This window comes from Symphalangus syndactylus, chromosome 17 (assembly GCF_028878055.3).
Source record: "Symphalangus syndactylus isolate Jambi chromosome 17, NHGRI_mSymSyn1-v2.1_pri, whole genome shotgun sequence".
In the NCBI taxonomy this organism is placed as follows: domain Eukaryota; kingdom Metazoa; phylum Chordata; class Mammalia; order Primates; family Hylobatidae; genus Symphalangus; species Symphalangus syndactylus.
The window spans coordinates 26,594,570-26,610,547 of NC_072439.2; the positions used below are offsets into that span (position 1 = coordinate 26,594,570).

General features: G+C 36.9%; 1 protein-coding gene across 2 annotated transcripts in view; it reads left to right on the top strand.

Annotated features, from left to right (window-relative positions):
* The window catches only part of LOC129466899 (LINE-1 retrotransposable element ORF2 protein), a 258,698-nt gene that overhangs the window by 224,941 nt on the left and 17,779 nt on the right, over positions 1–15,978 (top strand). The gene's annotated exons all lie outside the window — the stretch shown is intronic.

Consider the following 15,978-nt stretch of genomic DNA (forward strand, 5'->3'; position numbering starts at 1 on the left):
TGAGAGTCAGTGTGGTTTAGTAAAGAGCAGGTAAACTAGATGTCTTTCTACTTCTTTCACCAGGTTTCCCACAATACCCAAACATCATCCAGGGAGGAAGATGGGGCAGGGACAACCATTAAAAAAAAGAGGGTAGCCCTGAAAGGACATTTTAAGTTTGAGTTATGTAAATTTAAATCTTAAATTGACTGAATAATTATGCAAATGAAACTTTTAAACCATAAACTGAGTAACCTAAAGGAGAAAAAATTAAGCAATTTTGTTGTTGCAGTCATTGTTAATATTTTTTGTGTGTTTTGTTCTATTACTGAGCAGAAAGAAGAAATTGTGAAAAAAATGGCTTCAGCTATATAGAATTAAAGAAATGTATACCTGTCTATATTGGGTATTAGAGTCATTTCTCACCTTGACTACCACCCTACTCTGTCAGGATTGGGCAGAAGAAATCTAAAACTAAGGCTTTCTTCTAGTTTAAATCATAAGAAAAGGAATCAGGTGATAATATTTTACCTTGTGGGTAGGTGTAGAGCAGGGGTATCCAATCTTTGGGCTTCTCTGGGCCACACTGGAAGAATTGTCTTGGGCCATACATAAATTCACAAACACTAACAATAGGCGATGAGCTTTAAAAAAAAAAAACTTATAATGTTTTAAGAAAGCTTATGAATTTGTGTTGGGTCGCATCCAAAGCTGTCCTGGGCCACATGAGGCCCATGGGCCACGGGTTAGGCAAGCTTGATGTAGTTTCTGAAAGAAAGTAGAGACACTTGAGGAGGGGATTACATGCAGGTCATAGGTGTGTAGGAAAGTATTTACCCTTGTTCAAAAAGACATCTGGCCTTTGTCCTTTGTTTTTGTAAGGTAATCTCTAAATTCTCAGACTATCATGCCTGATAGAAGTGTCTTTGTTTGCGTAGGGGCCTTGGATCTCACAATCTATATCTCAGAGTGAGGCTGGTAACACCAGATAATAAAAATGTGATTTAGGATGGAGACTTTTGGCTGAGCCAGATAGTAAAAATGTGACTTAAGGTGGGGGATTTGGGTCACATGGTATGAGCTGACCTGGAGACAGAAATTAATCATATGGACAATCAATCAATCATGTCTATGTGATGGAGCCCCAGTGAGAGGTCTGGGCACAGAGGCTCAGGCAAACTTCCCTGGTTGTCAATACTCTACGCAAATTGCCACATTTCAATTTCATATTTTCAGGAAAGGAACATGTCCTGACTCTACAGAGCAAAGACAATGCAAACTCCACATTTGGTACTACCTCAGAATCTGCCCTAATGCTTCTTCCTTTAACTGATTTTAATCTGTGTCTTTCCTAATCATAAGCCATAACCGTAAGGAAAATTGCATTCAGTAAATTCTGTGAGTCTTTCTAGCAAGTTATCTAACTTGAGGGTCATTCTGGGAATCCTCTGAACTTGCAGTTGGTATTAGAAGTGAGGGAGGCCTATTGTAGAGACTGTGCTGTTCCCTTTAATTGCTCAGTTGTCTAACTCAGGTAAAAGACACCAGAAGAAACGGACAGATCAGTAGAGGAGGGAGCATTTGTTAAATGATACATTCCTTCAAAATTTTAAGCCTGGAAGAGTTTTTTTGTTTGTTTGTTTTGCTAGCATCTCAGTATTTGTTCCTCTCTCATATAAAACTTCTAGATCTTCCTGGTTCTTCAATAAAATAAAAAAAAAATACAAAGCTTTTTGTCTGTTTATAGAGTTGTTGCTAGTGTTTGTCAGATCAGGTCAATTGGGAATGTTGGCCAGATTGCCTCATTCATTCATTCATTCATTTATTTTCTGAGACAGGATCTTGCTCTATCTCCCAGGCTGGAGTGCCTCTATTACTTTTCAAGTTCTCCTGGTGAAGGCAGTGGAGATCCACTGGCTCCTTAAAGTGCAACATGATATAGAGAGTCACTAGTGGCAAGAAGTGGAGGTTATATTTCAGAAATGGGAGAAGAGAGTCCTTGTCCTGCCCTGGCTATCAATTAGAATTACCTGGGTTTCTTAACTTTTATGATCAGATCAAAATAATTTCTTAATAACTCTAGTCTTCACTTTATTACAAATTCCAAAGCTATTTTTAAATTAATGTTATATTTTGCAACTTTTCCTAGAGAAGTGTTCAAATGTTGTCTTTGGCTGTTATTAGAATGCTAATATTTATATTTTTTCTGTCTAAATTAATGGACTTAAGATTTTTGTGGCCCTTTATCATCTTAGTTTTGCTAAAAGTGAGTAATATTCATATCATGCTAACTTAGGAATTGTGGTAGGATAGGGTACTGAGGGAAAAAAAATCTACTTACTCATTTTCCCATATATTAATGGAAAGCAGTGGGAGATAGGAAATAATAAACAGAAATGTATTGTGCACATAAAAATAAACACCAGTAAAAATGGATAAAACACGATAACAGTGGAAAGAAGATTAAATTAAGATTCAAGAGACTTAAATGATAACCTTTAGTATTGGGAATGGTAGTCAGTTGAAGCACATGTACACAAACTCTGGAATGTGATTGTTTGCCCTGGATACTGAATGGTCTTCCTCTTTTATTAACCAGTATTAGAACATTCAAAGATTGGCTAACAGCTGAGAGCATTAAAAAAATTAATATCTATGAAAGACAAATGCTAGTTATTTCATAATAATGATGGTAATAAAATACAGAAGAGCTGATGTGGCCAGGCATTGTGCTATCTGCTTTACAAAAATTATCTCAATTAATATTTATAACAATGTATTATTCAAATCAATCTAACAACAAAACCTGCTTTCCTAACAAATATGCTGTACACATTCTTAGAATTATAAACAATGTCTGATAATGATGTAACTATTTAATTTCTAAAGCTCCTTTACTTTTATTATCTCTTTTGATCTTTACAGCTAGTTGTACAAAATAGCTCTCCCCTTATTTTAATCTCTGGCTTCACAGGCTTTGATTTTTGAGTGACTTGTCCAAGGTTACAAAGCTAGTAATTGACAGTGGAGAACCTGAATCCAGATCTTCAACATTTATTTCAAGTGCTATTTTCACTGCACCATAGCTGTCTTTCCATGTGGCTAAAAAGGGCAATATTAATTTGTTTAAAATTAGTACAGGTAAAATTCAGGATGTTTTAAATAAGTCAAATGGTAAAAAAACTCAAAATAACTGAGGTTCCACTGATTATTGTTCCCTACACTTTTTGAGTTTCTCTAATCTTCAGTTGAGTCCCCAGTGAAGAGTCAATAGCATAATGGAGATAATAGACCAGGATTTGATAGGTCTTTTTTGTAATGAATCAGATAGTAAATATAGTAGGCTTTGTGAGCCATATGGTCTGCAGTTTCCGTTGCAACTGTTCAACTCTGCTGTTGTAATGCAGAAGCAGCATTGATATTATGTAAATGAATGGGGGGCATGGCAGTCTTCCAATAAAACTTTATTTATAAAATCAGGCAGCTGGCTGGATTTTTGTCTTCAGGAATAGTTTGCCAATCCCTGAGAAATAAAATGATGAAGATAATCTCCTGTGGCTAGAATTGTGGTCCTCAATCAACAACAGCCACAGCACATGCCTGCTGGGAGTGGTGTGAAAGAAAATACAATGTTGTTATCTAAAGGCTGCATCCAAATAAATCTTAAATGGCCCTACTTTCATGAAGTATGGCTACCAATTCAGAGAAATATGCATCTTACAAATTACAGTGCTAAGTCACTAAGCTTCAAAATTGAACTCCACCTACAAAATATGCCTCTACAAAGTAAGTGGGACATATTAGATTTATTATACTTCTTTTTTTTCTTTCCTGTGATCTACATTTATCTAACGCTAACATTTGCTTTGAACTGGCATATTCTAAATCTGATTTATTAACTAACCATGCGTTGCCCATTTCAATTTAATCTGGTTTTTCATGAGGGCTCTGAACAGCCACAACCGTTATTCTTTTAACAGTTGCCACAAATTCTCACCCTATTTTCAAACTCTCTATTCCTTTCTTATTATTGGCTACTTTAAGGGAAGATGCTCTGCTTTGCAGCCAGTGATAGGGCCCTCTACATACCTCAAAATACTTACTATATGCTGGCTGCATTGTATTATGATATTGTGTTTTTCTCTAATATGTAGATATCCCATTTCCTGGACTATAAGCTACTTGAGGGCAGAATCCACTTCTGTGTTTATATGACAGTGCCTAAGGTAATCTAACTCTATAAACATTTGTTGAAAGAATGGTTGGGCTTAATTTAGAAAGAGCTTATTAAGAAGGTGCTTTAAAAAAAACATAGGGGACTCAAGACTAAGAGATTGTGGAGAATCCTTTTTCAAAGAATAGAAAAGTATTTCAGTATGCTCTATGTCCTCAGCACAAGGGAAAAATGGGGTCTCTCAGTGCAGGTACAACCTTATTAATGGAGAGGTAAGAGACATAGACTTTGCCTTCAAAAAATTATTTAATGGTATTAGAGAGTTTAAGTCAACATAAATGCTGATTTTTTATGCAGAATAAACAGTAAACATGGTATGCTTCCAGTGATCCTTCCAGGGTGACATTTCTAAGGTAAAATAATATAAAACATTATGCTGCCTTACACTGGTTACTGAATGGCAAATGTTTATGAAGTCATTCAACAAATACTTGTTGAGAATTACTGTGTTGCAGTGACTGTTTAGGCACAGGGTCCAGAGTAGTGAACAAAAGACAAAAATACCTGTCTTTCTTGATCTTACATTCTAGTAGGAAGGAGACATTAAAAAAAAAAATAAGAAAAATACGTTGTGTGTCAGATGGTGACAAGTGCTATGAGGAACAATAAAGAAGAAAAAATGAAGTTTTGGGGGAAGGTTGGAATTTTAAATAGGGTAATCAGGGAAAGCCTCATTGAGAAAGAGATATTTCAAGCAGACTTGAAAGAAGAAAGGGTGTGAACCCATGCAGATATCTGGGGGTAAGCATTTCAGATAGAAGGAAAAACCAGTGCAAACAGCTTGAGATAGAGCTTGTCTAGAATGTTCAAGAAATTAAAAAGTGTGCAGGGTGGCTGGAGTATATTAAACAAGGAGGTAAAGTCAGGGTGGCTGGAGTATATTAAACAAGGAGGTAAAGTCAAACCCTATAGAAGATGAAGTCAGATGGATAATGGGCTTTGTAGGTCTTTGTAAGGACTTTGACTTTTATTCTGAGTGAGATGGAAAGCCATTAAAGAGTTTTTGGAAGATAGGGTGGCATTATTAATGCAAGGTCATCAGTAGAGGGTTATGATGTGGGAGGGGGTATTGGATGTACGAAGAAAAAGATGCAGGTATGAAATAGTCATCTAGCGAGTGCAAGAGTGAACAAGTCAGGGTTCTTCAACAGCATCATTCTGGCTACCATGTTAGAGTAAATCATCCAAGAGATGATTGAAACAATCTACACAAGAAATAGAGTGATTTGGATCAGATTGACCACAATGGAGATTATAAGTCACTGGATTCTGGTTTTTTTTTTTTTTATGGTAAAGCCAACAAAACTTGCGTACAGGTAAGATACATGATGTGAAAGAAAATAAAAGATAAGCTCAAGTTTTTTTTTCATTTTTGATATCTTAAGGTTGACATATCAAGTAGGCATACAAATGGAGATATTGAAAATACAATTGCTAGTCAGAGGTGAAAGAGGAGATAGTGATAAAAATTTAGACTCCTTAGCACAGAGATGGTATTTTAAGTCTTGAGATTGGATGTAATCAATGAAAGAGAGAGCCAAGAATGGAAAAGATCAAAGACAGAGTCTTGAGTAACTCCAGCATTTAGTGGTAAGGGAAAGAGAACAAAGACTAAGAAGAGAAATAAGGGGAAACCAGGCTCGTAGTCAGAAGCCAAATGAGAAAAGCAAATAAAGAAGAGAGCAATCAACTGTATCAAATGCTGCTAATACTTCAGTAAGATGAGGACTTAAAATTAATCATTGCATTTAACAATATGTAAGTCATTAGTGACCTTGATAGAGAATATTCTTTTTAGTTTTTATTTTTAATTATAGTAAAATGCACATAACATAAAATTTACAATCTTAACCATTTTAAGTGTACAGTTCAGAAGTGTTAAGTATATTCACATTGTTGTACAACCAACCTTCAGAATTTTTTCAGTTTGCAAAACTGAAACTCTTTGCCTATGAAACAACAGTTTCTCCTTTTTTTCCTTCTCCCAATCCCTAGGAACTACCAATATACTTTCTATTTCCATGAATTTGACTACTCTGGATACCTTATATAAGTGGAATCATGCACTATTTGTCTTTCTGTGACGATTTTTTTTTAACATAATATCCTTCAGGTTTATCCATGTTGTCCTATGTGTCAGAATTTTCTTTCTTTCCTTCCTTCCTTCCTTCCTTCCTTCCTTCCTTCCTTCCTTCCTTCCTTCCTTCCTCTTTCTTTCTTCTTTTTTTTTCTTTGAGATGGAGTTTTACTCTCGTTGCCCAGGCTGGAATGCAATGACATGATCTCGGCTCACTGCAACATCTGTCTCCTGGGTTCAGTCTATTCTCCTGCCTCAGCCTCCCGAGTAGCTGGGTTTACAAGCATGTGCCATCATGCCTAGCTAATTTTGTATTTTTTAGTAGAGTTGGGGTTTCACCATGTTGGTCAGGCTGGTTTCAAACTCCACACCTCAAATGATCCACTCACCTCAACCTCCCAATGTGCTGGGATTACAGGCATAAGCCACTGCACCCTCCCAGAATTTTCTTCTTTCTTAGGGTTGAATAGTATTCCATTGTATACATGTACCGTATTTTGTTTATCCATTCATTCATCAATGTACACTAGGTTGCCTTCGACTTCTGTCTATTGTAAATAATGCTTCTATGAACATGAGTGTGCAAATATCTCTTGGAGAATCTGCTTTTAATTCTTTTGAACATATACCCAGAAGTGAGTTTGCTCAGTGATATGATAATTCTATTTTTAATTTTTTGAAAAATTGCTGTACTGTTTTCCATAGTGGCTGTGCCATTTTATATTCCCATCAACAGTGAACAAGGGTTCCAATTTTTCCACATCTTTGCCAACACTTGTTATTTTCTGTTTCTTTGTTTTTGTGGTAGCTGTCCTAATGGTTGTAAGATGATGTCTAATTTTAATTTGGTTTTAATTTGCATTTTCCTACTCATTGGTGATGTTGAGTATTTTTTCACATGCTTCTTCTCCATTTGTATATATTCTTTGGAGAAAGCTCAATTCAAGCCCTTTAGCCATTTTTAAATATCTGAGAGTTATTTATTAGGTTATTTGTTTTTGTTGTTGTTGGCCTGTAAGAGTTCTTTATATATTCTAGATATTAACCCCTTATCAGATATATGATTTGCAAATATTTTCTCCCATTCTACAGGTTGCTTTTCACTCTGTTGATTATTTTTGATGCACAGAAGTTTCTAATTTTGATGTAGTCCAATTTATTTATTTTTTAGCTGTCTGTGCTTTTGGTGTCATAGCCAAGAAATCACCATCAAATCTGATGTCATATATATTTCCCTACTTTTTAAAAAAGTTTTATAGTTCTATGTCTTGCATTTCAGCCTTTAAACCATTTTGAGTTAATCCATTTTTGGTATATGGTGTAGAGTAAGGATCCAACTTCATTCTTTTGTTTCTGGATACACAGTTTTCCCAATACCATTTGTCAAAGATAAGAGAAGATTATGATGGAATGGTGGAAGCAAAAATCTGAAAGGAGTAGAATTAACAATAATGGGAGTGGCTCTCATCTGTAATCCCAGCACTTTGGGAGGCCGAGGCAGCACTTTGGGATCACCTGAGGCCAGGAGTTCGAGGCCAGCCTGGCCAACATTGTGAAATCCCGTCTCTACTGAAAATACAAAAATTAGCTGGGCATGGTGGTGGGTGCCTCTAGTCTCAGCTACTCAGGAGGCTGAAGCAGAAGAATCTCTTGAGCCCAGGAGGCGGAGATTGCAGTGAGCTGAGATGGCATCACTGCACTCCAGCCTGGGCAATACAGTGAGACTGTCTCAAAAAAAAAAAAAAAAAAAGAAGAAGGAAATTGGAGGCAGCAAGTTATAGCCAACTATTTTTTAAAAGTTTTACTGTAAACAGAAGAGAGAAAATGGGGTAGTAGATGGAAAAGAAAGTGGAGTCAAGGGAAAGAGAACTTTTTTTTAAGATGGGGAAATTAAATTGTTGCATGCTAATGAGAATTATGCAGTAGAGATAAGACAGAGAAAGAGTGAAAGAGAGAGAGAGAGAGAGTAAATAGTTCATCCATAGTAGAAGAGAAGGCAGAGGATATAAACCAGTTGCAGGTAAGGGATTAGATGTGATAGAGGAAATTTGGAATCTGTTGCTTCATATTTCTTAGTGAACTTGCAGCAAAGTCATAATTTGGGAGTGAGCTAGATATATTGGAGGTTTGAGAAAAGAACTAATGTGAAATAGTTATCTAGTAGAGTAAGGGAGTGAATAAAGCCGAAGAATATGGATTGATTGCCAAACAGTATACATGAGATTTGGGATCATAAATTTAAAATTAGATCAATAGGCATGATTGTATGCTTTTCTAGCCATATTCAGCTGCTAAAATGCAGACAAAGAGTAATGGAGAATTGGAACTACCTAGGGTTATATTTTAGCCAAATGAGTATGATCATAACAAAATAAAAAGGAGCCTAGTGGTGTTAAGAGTGTGCATGATGAATAATTACAATCCTTGACCATGGAGTTCCTTCTAAAAAAGGAGATAAAATAAAGATCTTATGCTATCCAAATAGGATAGGATAAATGAACTGAGGCTCTCAAGGTAAGTCCAATGATTTTGTAATTGAAGTGCTAGCAGGTATACGCTGGAAAGATTGTAGATGATAGAAAGGCTGAAGCAGGCAGATCACGAGGTCAGGAGATCAAGACCATCCTGGCTAACACGGTAAAACCCCATCTCTACTAAAAATACAAAAAATTAGCCAGGCATGGTAGCGGGCACCTGTAGTCCCAGCTACTCGGGAGGCTGAGGCAGGAGAATGGCGTGAACCCAGGAGATGGAGCTTGCAGTGAACCGAGATTGCACTACTGCACTCCAGCCTGAGCAACCGAGTGAGACTCCGTCTCAAAAAAAAAAAAAGAAAAAAGAAAAAAAGAAAGTGCGATGTTTTAAATTGAGATTATGGAGGTGTTGTAGTTATTGGTCATGCCAGGATCTGTGATGACCATCAGTGAGAGACTGAGAGAGGAACAAAAGATCATTGCAGGGCAGGTAGTCCAGGGCCTATCCAGTCAAAATGATAGAAGAATCATCTTTGCATATATTAATATCACCAAGAGGACCAGGTGTGGTGTCTCACACCTGTAATCCCAGAACTTTAGGAGGCCGAGGCAGGCAGATCACTTGAAGCAAGGAGTTGGAGACCAGCCTGGCCAACATGGCGAAACCCCATCTCTACTAAAAAATACAAAACTTAGCCAGGCATGGTGCACAAGCTGTAATCCCTGCTACGTGGGAGGCCAAGACATGAAAATCGCTTGAACCTGGGAGGCAGAGGCTGCAGTGAGCCAAGATCATGCCACTGCACTCTAGCCTGGGGCAACAGAGCAACACCCTGTCTCAAAAACAGTTAAAAATTTTTTAAAAATTGTTTAAATCACCAATAGTTAAGACAGGAGAAGCAGTGCTGAAGATAAGATGATGATCTTGAAGTTAAATATTCAAGGGATGAGGGGAAGTGACCTAGGGGATGGTAGATTCTTTATTGCAACAGGGAGAGGTCATAGGTAGTATACTCTGATGACATGAAATTTAAAGTTGTATGTTTTTATAAAGAGGGGAAAGATAATGGTCTGGAGGCAATACTAAAGAGAAAGCTAGACACCTACCTGTCTTCCTGGCCTAATCATGTGAGGGGTATGGAAAAGAAAACAGCCATCACACGAGTGGCCTGCCCAAGAGGCATGTACAGCAGGAATGTTACACATTTTGTAATTTATTTTCTCCTCTTAAAGAAATAACTCACTTGGGAACTTACAGGAAGGTATATAGGAAGAAGCTGCCTTGCCTCTAAATGCATCACGTAGTACTCAATGCAAAGTCGCTGGAGACCCAACTCCTTGAAGATTATGTTGGACCACAATTGAATACATTTTGGAACCTACAGATCATAACCCTCTGGATCAGATAGAGTTAAATCCAAGCAGGAAAGGAGGCATCCAAGCCAGATCTCCAGTCCAGTAAGAAGGGGAAGGGCTGGAGCATGAATACAGGGGAACCTTGGTCAGCTGGCCCTGAGTTGAATCCAGTGAGATGGCTCAGAAGTTAAACCTAAGGAGAAGCTGTGATGGAGATGCAACAGAACCCACAGTACTGTGAATTCGAGCTAAGATTAAAGAGTAGAAGAATATGACAAACCTCAAGCAGAAATGCAAAGGCAAGTCCAATATGATCTGTAGATAAAGCTGGGGGAGTTTCAAGGGCAGGCAGAAGGTGGCCAGAACAGCCAGGAGTCAGAGAAATCCCAAATGAGATCTAGTAATTTTTTCCTTCCTTTTCTTACAAGACCCTTGCTGTTTCTGGATTAGAGGATCTTAGGACTTTGCTTGACAGAAGGAATCTAAGACAATAATCATGAGTCCTGCGCCAGTCAAATGTGCAGAACCATTTGGTTTATTTGACTAAGATTTTACTTTGTAATTCAGCTAAGAGAAAAAGTCACAGGTAATAATAGCACTAGTATACCTGTGATTCTGAAGCCCATCACTGAAATGTTCAAAAACTATTACTCAACCTAAATACAGATATTTTGTATTACTATCTTAACTTATGATTTAAGTGTTTTAGCAAATTTAGAGAAACTTTTATTTATATTCATTGGTTATTTTGACAAAATTTTATGCTCTGAATTATAGTTTTTTATATTTTGGTATTCTTCAAATATTCTAGAAAAATCATACTTTGAACTTTCTCCCATGACATGCTGAGAACTTTTATAGACAGTATGTGAAGGCAGAGTGAGATGCCCCAGAGAATTTAGAGGTAGGAGTCACAACGTTGTCCTCTGAGAGATAAACTACTTAAATCAGCACATGATGGGAGTAGATAGAATGTCTCTGAGCCCCGGAACAAGTTAGTTGATTAAGGACAACTAACTTGGCTCAATGTGAAATATTTATATCTAAGTAAGAAAGTATCAGGGCCAGGCACAGTGGCTCATGCCTGTAATGGGAGGCCGAGGCAGACAGATCACTTGAGGTTAGGAGTTCCAGACCAGCCTGGCCAACATGGTGAAGCCCTGTCTCTACTAAAAAAATACAGAAATTAGCTGGTGCACGCCTGAAATCTCAGCTACTCAGGAGGCTGAGGCATGAGAATCGCTTGTGCCTGGGAGGCGAAGGCTGCAGTCAGCTGAGATAGTGCCACTGCACTCCAGCCTGGGTGACAGAACAAGACTGTCTCAAAAAAAAAAAAAAAAAGAAAAAAAAAGAAGAAGAAAGTATCAATCCAGAAGTTGAGGACAAGCAAAGAAAATGAAGCAGTGTCTCAATTTTGGGAACAGGAGAATTGTAGAGCATGTTCTTTGCTGTAAGGTCAGCACATTTGTTAGTCAGATCCTCCTCAGGAATACTTGCCTCCTTTTGCCTTATTCCTTGTCAGGACAGCCATGTTCTGATTATTCTTTCGGGATGCTTTGAGTAGTATCATTGATCATTTTGGTCACTGAAAAAAGACTGCTCACTTTTCTGTGAACAAATTCATTGTATTCTGGTTTACAAAGAAGTCTGCAGTGAGGTTTGGTTAACATTAATCCATCAGCCAGAGACTGGTAACCAACTGCTGATAAAAAGTTTTGTTTTATTTATTTATTTATTTATTTATTTTTTTTTTTATTTTTATTTTTATTTTTTTTTATTATTATTATACTTTAGGGTTTTAGGGTACATGTGCACAATGTGCAGTTTTGTTACATATGTATCCATGTGCCATGTTGATTTCCTGCACCCATTAACTTGTCATTTAGCATTAGGTGTATCTCCTAATGCTGTCCCTCCCCCCTCCCCCCACCCCACAACAGTCCCCGGAGTGTGATGTTCCCCTTCCTGTGTCCATGAGTTCTCATTGTTCAATTCCCACCTATGAGTGAGAACATGCGGTGTTTGGTTTTTTGTCCTTGTGATAGTTTACTGAGAATGATGTTTTCCAGTTTCATCCATGTCCCCACAAAGGACACGAACTCATCATTTTTTATGGCTGCATAGTATTCCATGGTGTATATGTGCCACATTTTCTTAATCCAGTCTATCGTTGTTGGACATTTGGGTTGGTTCCAACTCTTTGCTATTGTGAATAGTGCCGCAATAAACATACGTGTGCATCACTGGCCATCAGAGAAATGCAAATCAAAACCACAGTGAGATACCATCTCACACCAGTTAGAATGGCCATGATTAAAAAATCAGGAAACAACAGGTGCTGGAGAGGATGTGGAGAAATAGGAACACTTTTACACTGTTGGTGGGACTGTAAACTAGTTCAACCATTGTGGAAGTCAGTGTGGCGATTCCTCAGGGATCTAGAACTAGAAATACCATTTGACCCAGCCATCCCATTACTGGGTATATACCCAAAGGACTATAAATCATGCTGCTAAAAAGTTTTGTTTTAAAGCATGCAATGCTGAGGACCAGATGCTGGACCTGATGGCATCACTAGGTTAACCCCACCCAGTGAGGCCTTATAGGCTGCCAGCAAGCCCTCCTGGTGATTCATCTTCATCTTCTCCCGAGTGGGCTTTCTTCCACGTATAACTCCCATCCACACCTTCTTAAGCCCCAGGCTAGTGATTAACCCACAGAGCATTCTGTGACAGAAATAGACCACAATTATTAATAAATGTTTAACACATGTGGATGGATACGTGAGTTAATAATTAATTTCTTGTTGGAAAATAGAGATTAAGACATTTTCCTCAGGTTGCACGGAAAGCCAATTACAAAGGCACTGTTCAGTGACTTTATATTCATGTCTTTTCAAATGGACTTCCCCACCACCCTCGGTAAAATGGAATATCAAAGGCAATTTCCTATAAACCCTACCAGAATGATACATAGTGTGAAAGGCATTCGGAGACCCTCAAAAATACTTCTGAATTTAGTAGTTGATTCTGGATCATTTCTCCTTCCAATCCTAATCTAGTTAATGATGATTAATGGAATCCTTAAGGATGTATAAAGTAATTTCTTCCAAGAAGTGGTGTTAGATTATCCAATAAGTATCCTTAGGATTTTCTTATTTTAATATTTTCTGCTGAATGTGAGAGAGAAAAATAACTTTTTTTGTTTTATTTCTTAAACAGACTCTGAAATGTATTAGTGCAGATATAGCAAAAGAATAAAATATATACTAGTAAGCCCCCATTAAGAATCCACATAATCCTTAATTTTATGGAAGCATAAAAATATAAAGTGTTTCTTTTTAAAGGGTTTTAAAAATTGAATATTAGTACAGTATATTTAGGGAAAACACCAGAACAAAGTTACTATCATGCCTTGTAATTTAAATATTTCTCTTAATTTTTTTACTAGCAGTTACTAATCTTTGGACAGTGATGGAATACTTACATTTCTCAGTGAAGACACATTGGTGCAAAAATGAATAAAATTATTTGACAGTATCAAGATGCAGCATTTATTTTAAGTGACAGTTTACTCAAAGAGAAAGAAGGTGAATTGTGCCTTGCTGTATTTTTCAGATGATTTGGACTGATCTTTGTTTGGCTTGCCATAGAAACCTAAATACTCATTCATGAAATATCTAAAAATGTTCATATTGTTTGAGGAGTTGTATCTGACTCAAATGTCCAATTGAGTTCCAAACAGACAGACATTCTCTAAACAATATGCCTATCCAAGGAATTATGAGTACATTATTACATTCCAATTTGATCATTTTATTTTTTAAAATAGTTTATTATTTTTCAGGTAAAATGAAAATATATTTTAAACTGCATTTCTCTTCATTTCAAACTTCTCCCTAGATTTAGAATTAGTCCTGATGAAATTTTAGTCAAAAATTTCAAGTGTAAAGCATTGCATGCTTTAAAACAAAACTAAATTTGACTTATGGTGTTTTGGTTTCAAGTATAATTTTATAAGTCATAGGATTTTAAAATGTGTTTTAACTAGAATGGCATTTTCCAGTCGTTGAGAAAAATTTAAATAACATAACAAATTTTTAACACTGAAAGGACCTTTGTATCCATTTCAATCTCCTAAATAAGAGATGAGGAGCCAGGCATGGCGGCTCATACCTGGAATCCCAGAACTTTGGGAAGCCAAGGCAGGCAGATTGCTTGAGCCCAGGGGTTCAAAACCAGCCTGGGCAACATGGCAAAACCCTGTCTACTAAGAATACATAAAATTAGCTGACCGTGGTGGCACACGCCTGTAGTTCAGGCTACTTGATAGGCTAAAATGGGAGGATCACGTGAGCTCTGGAAGTCAAGGCTGCAGTGAGCCAAGATTGCACCACTGCACTTCAGCCTGGGTGACAAGAGTGAGACCTTGTCACACACACACATACACACACACAAAAGACGAGAGATTATTAAAGTCTCATAGAAGATTAGCAGATTTCTCCATATCACACACTAACTCAAGTTTGTCACAGTTTCACCATTGAACTTTCATTGTTTCACTCCAAGTTATCATGATAATTTCATTATAGCATTTTTTGCAAAAAAAAAAAAAGTATTCTGGAATTTAGATAGAAAATTCTGAGTACTTAATTTTCCTTACACGTTTTTAACTAAATGTTACTCCAAGGAGTTTCCTTGCCATTTTCACCATCAGAGGCCATTTGGTGAGCTCTATTTTCTGAGTTATCATGCTGCCTACATACCTGGCCATGGAGAGAGACACTTTTCAGACCCTAGGGATCACCACCCAAAACACCTCTTATGGGTGAGAACCATTACTTTATGGTGGAATTTACTCATGCTACTTCAACACAGAATCAAATGGATAAACACCAGAGTTTTAAACTGAATACTCTGCAGGCTGGGTCATTTGAAGTGATCTACGTCTTGGTTAGAACTTGCCATGGAGCCGAACTGCATGTGTTCTAGTCCTATCTCTGGGACCTTAGGCAAGTTATTAGAGCCTTTTAAAACTCGGTTTCCTCATCTTTAAAATGAGGTTAATAAAAGTAGCTACCTCATCTCTATTCAGTAAGTGAATATAAGTAAATATATACAAATGGCACAGACTAATCTCTGTGTTGGGTCAGTCTCATAGAAGTTCAGCGAATTACCGGGTGTCACACACTAACCCAAGTTTTTAACAGTTTTGTAATGTAACTTTGTTTGACTTCAAGTATCAGATAATTTCATCTTAGCATCTTTGTAAAAATATATTCTGGAATTTTTAAAGATGAATGTTATGATATACTTAGTTTTACCTACAAATTCTTAACTGAATATTACTCCAAGAAATGTAAGTGATCAAAAAAGATTAACTATCATCATCATCATTTTTATTATTATATAACTTTTATTGTAAAGCTTCACAGGTAAGTCACATACTCTCTGTAGGAAATATGTCCCACTCTTAATATAGAAAAAGCCTTTGTCTCTAAGGTAAATTGTCTCTATGGAATCAAAGTTAAGAAACTGTTAAACTTAAGGAAAAATGCAAAGTGTCTCGATTCAGTTGTATGAATATAAAGTTGTAGATTATAAGCTCTTTGTACCACAAAACAACATATACAGAATGAAACATATCTTTCATTACTTACTCAAAGCAACTGTTCTAACATTTATATTGCTACTACTGACCTATGTCATGGGTCTCAGGCAAGTAATTTACTACAAAGCAATACCCATTAAGAAGATAATTGTTATGGGAAAATATATATTGGCTTGACCCAGGGTGATGGCCTTTAAAAAAAAATCTTATCCATGTAATCTCATTAGCTATCCACTCAAAATTAACTT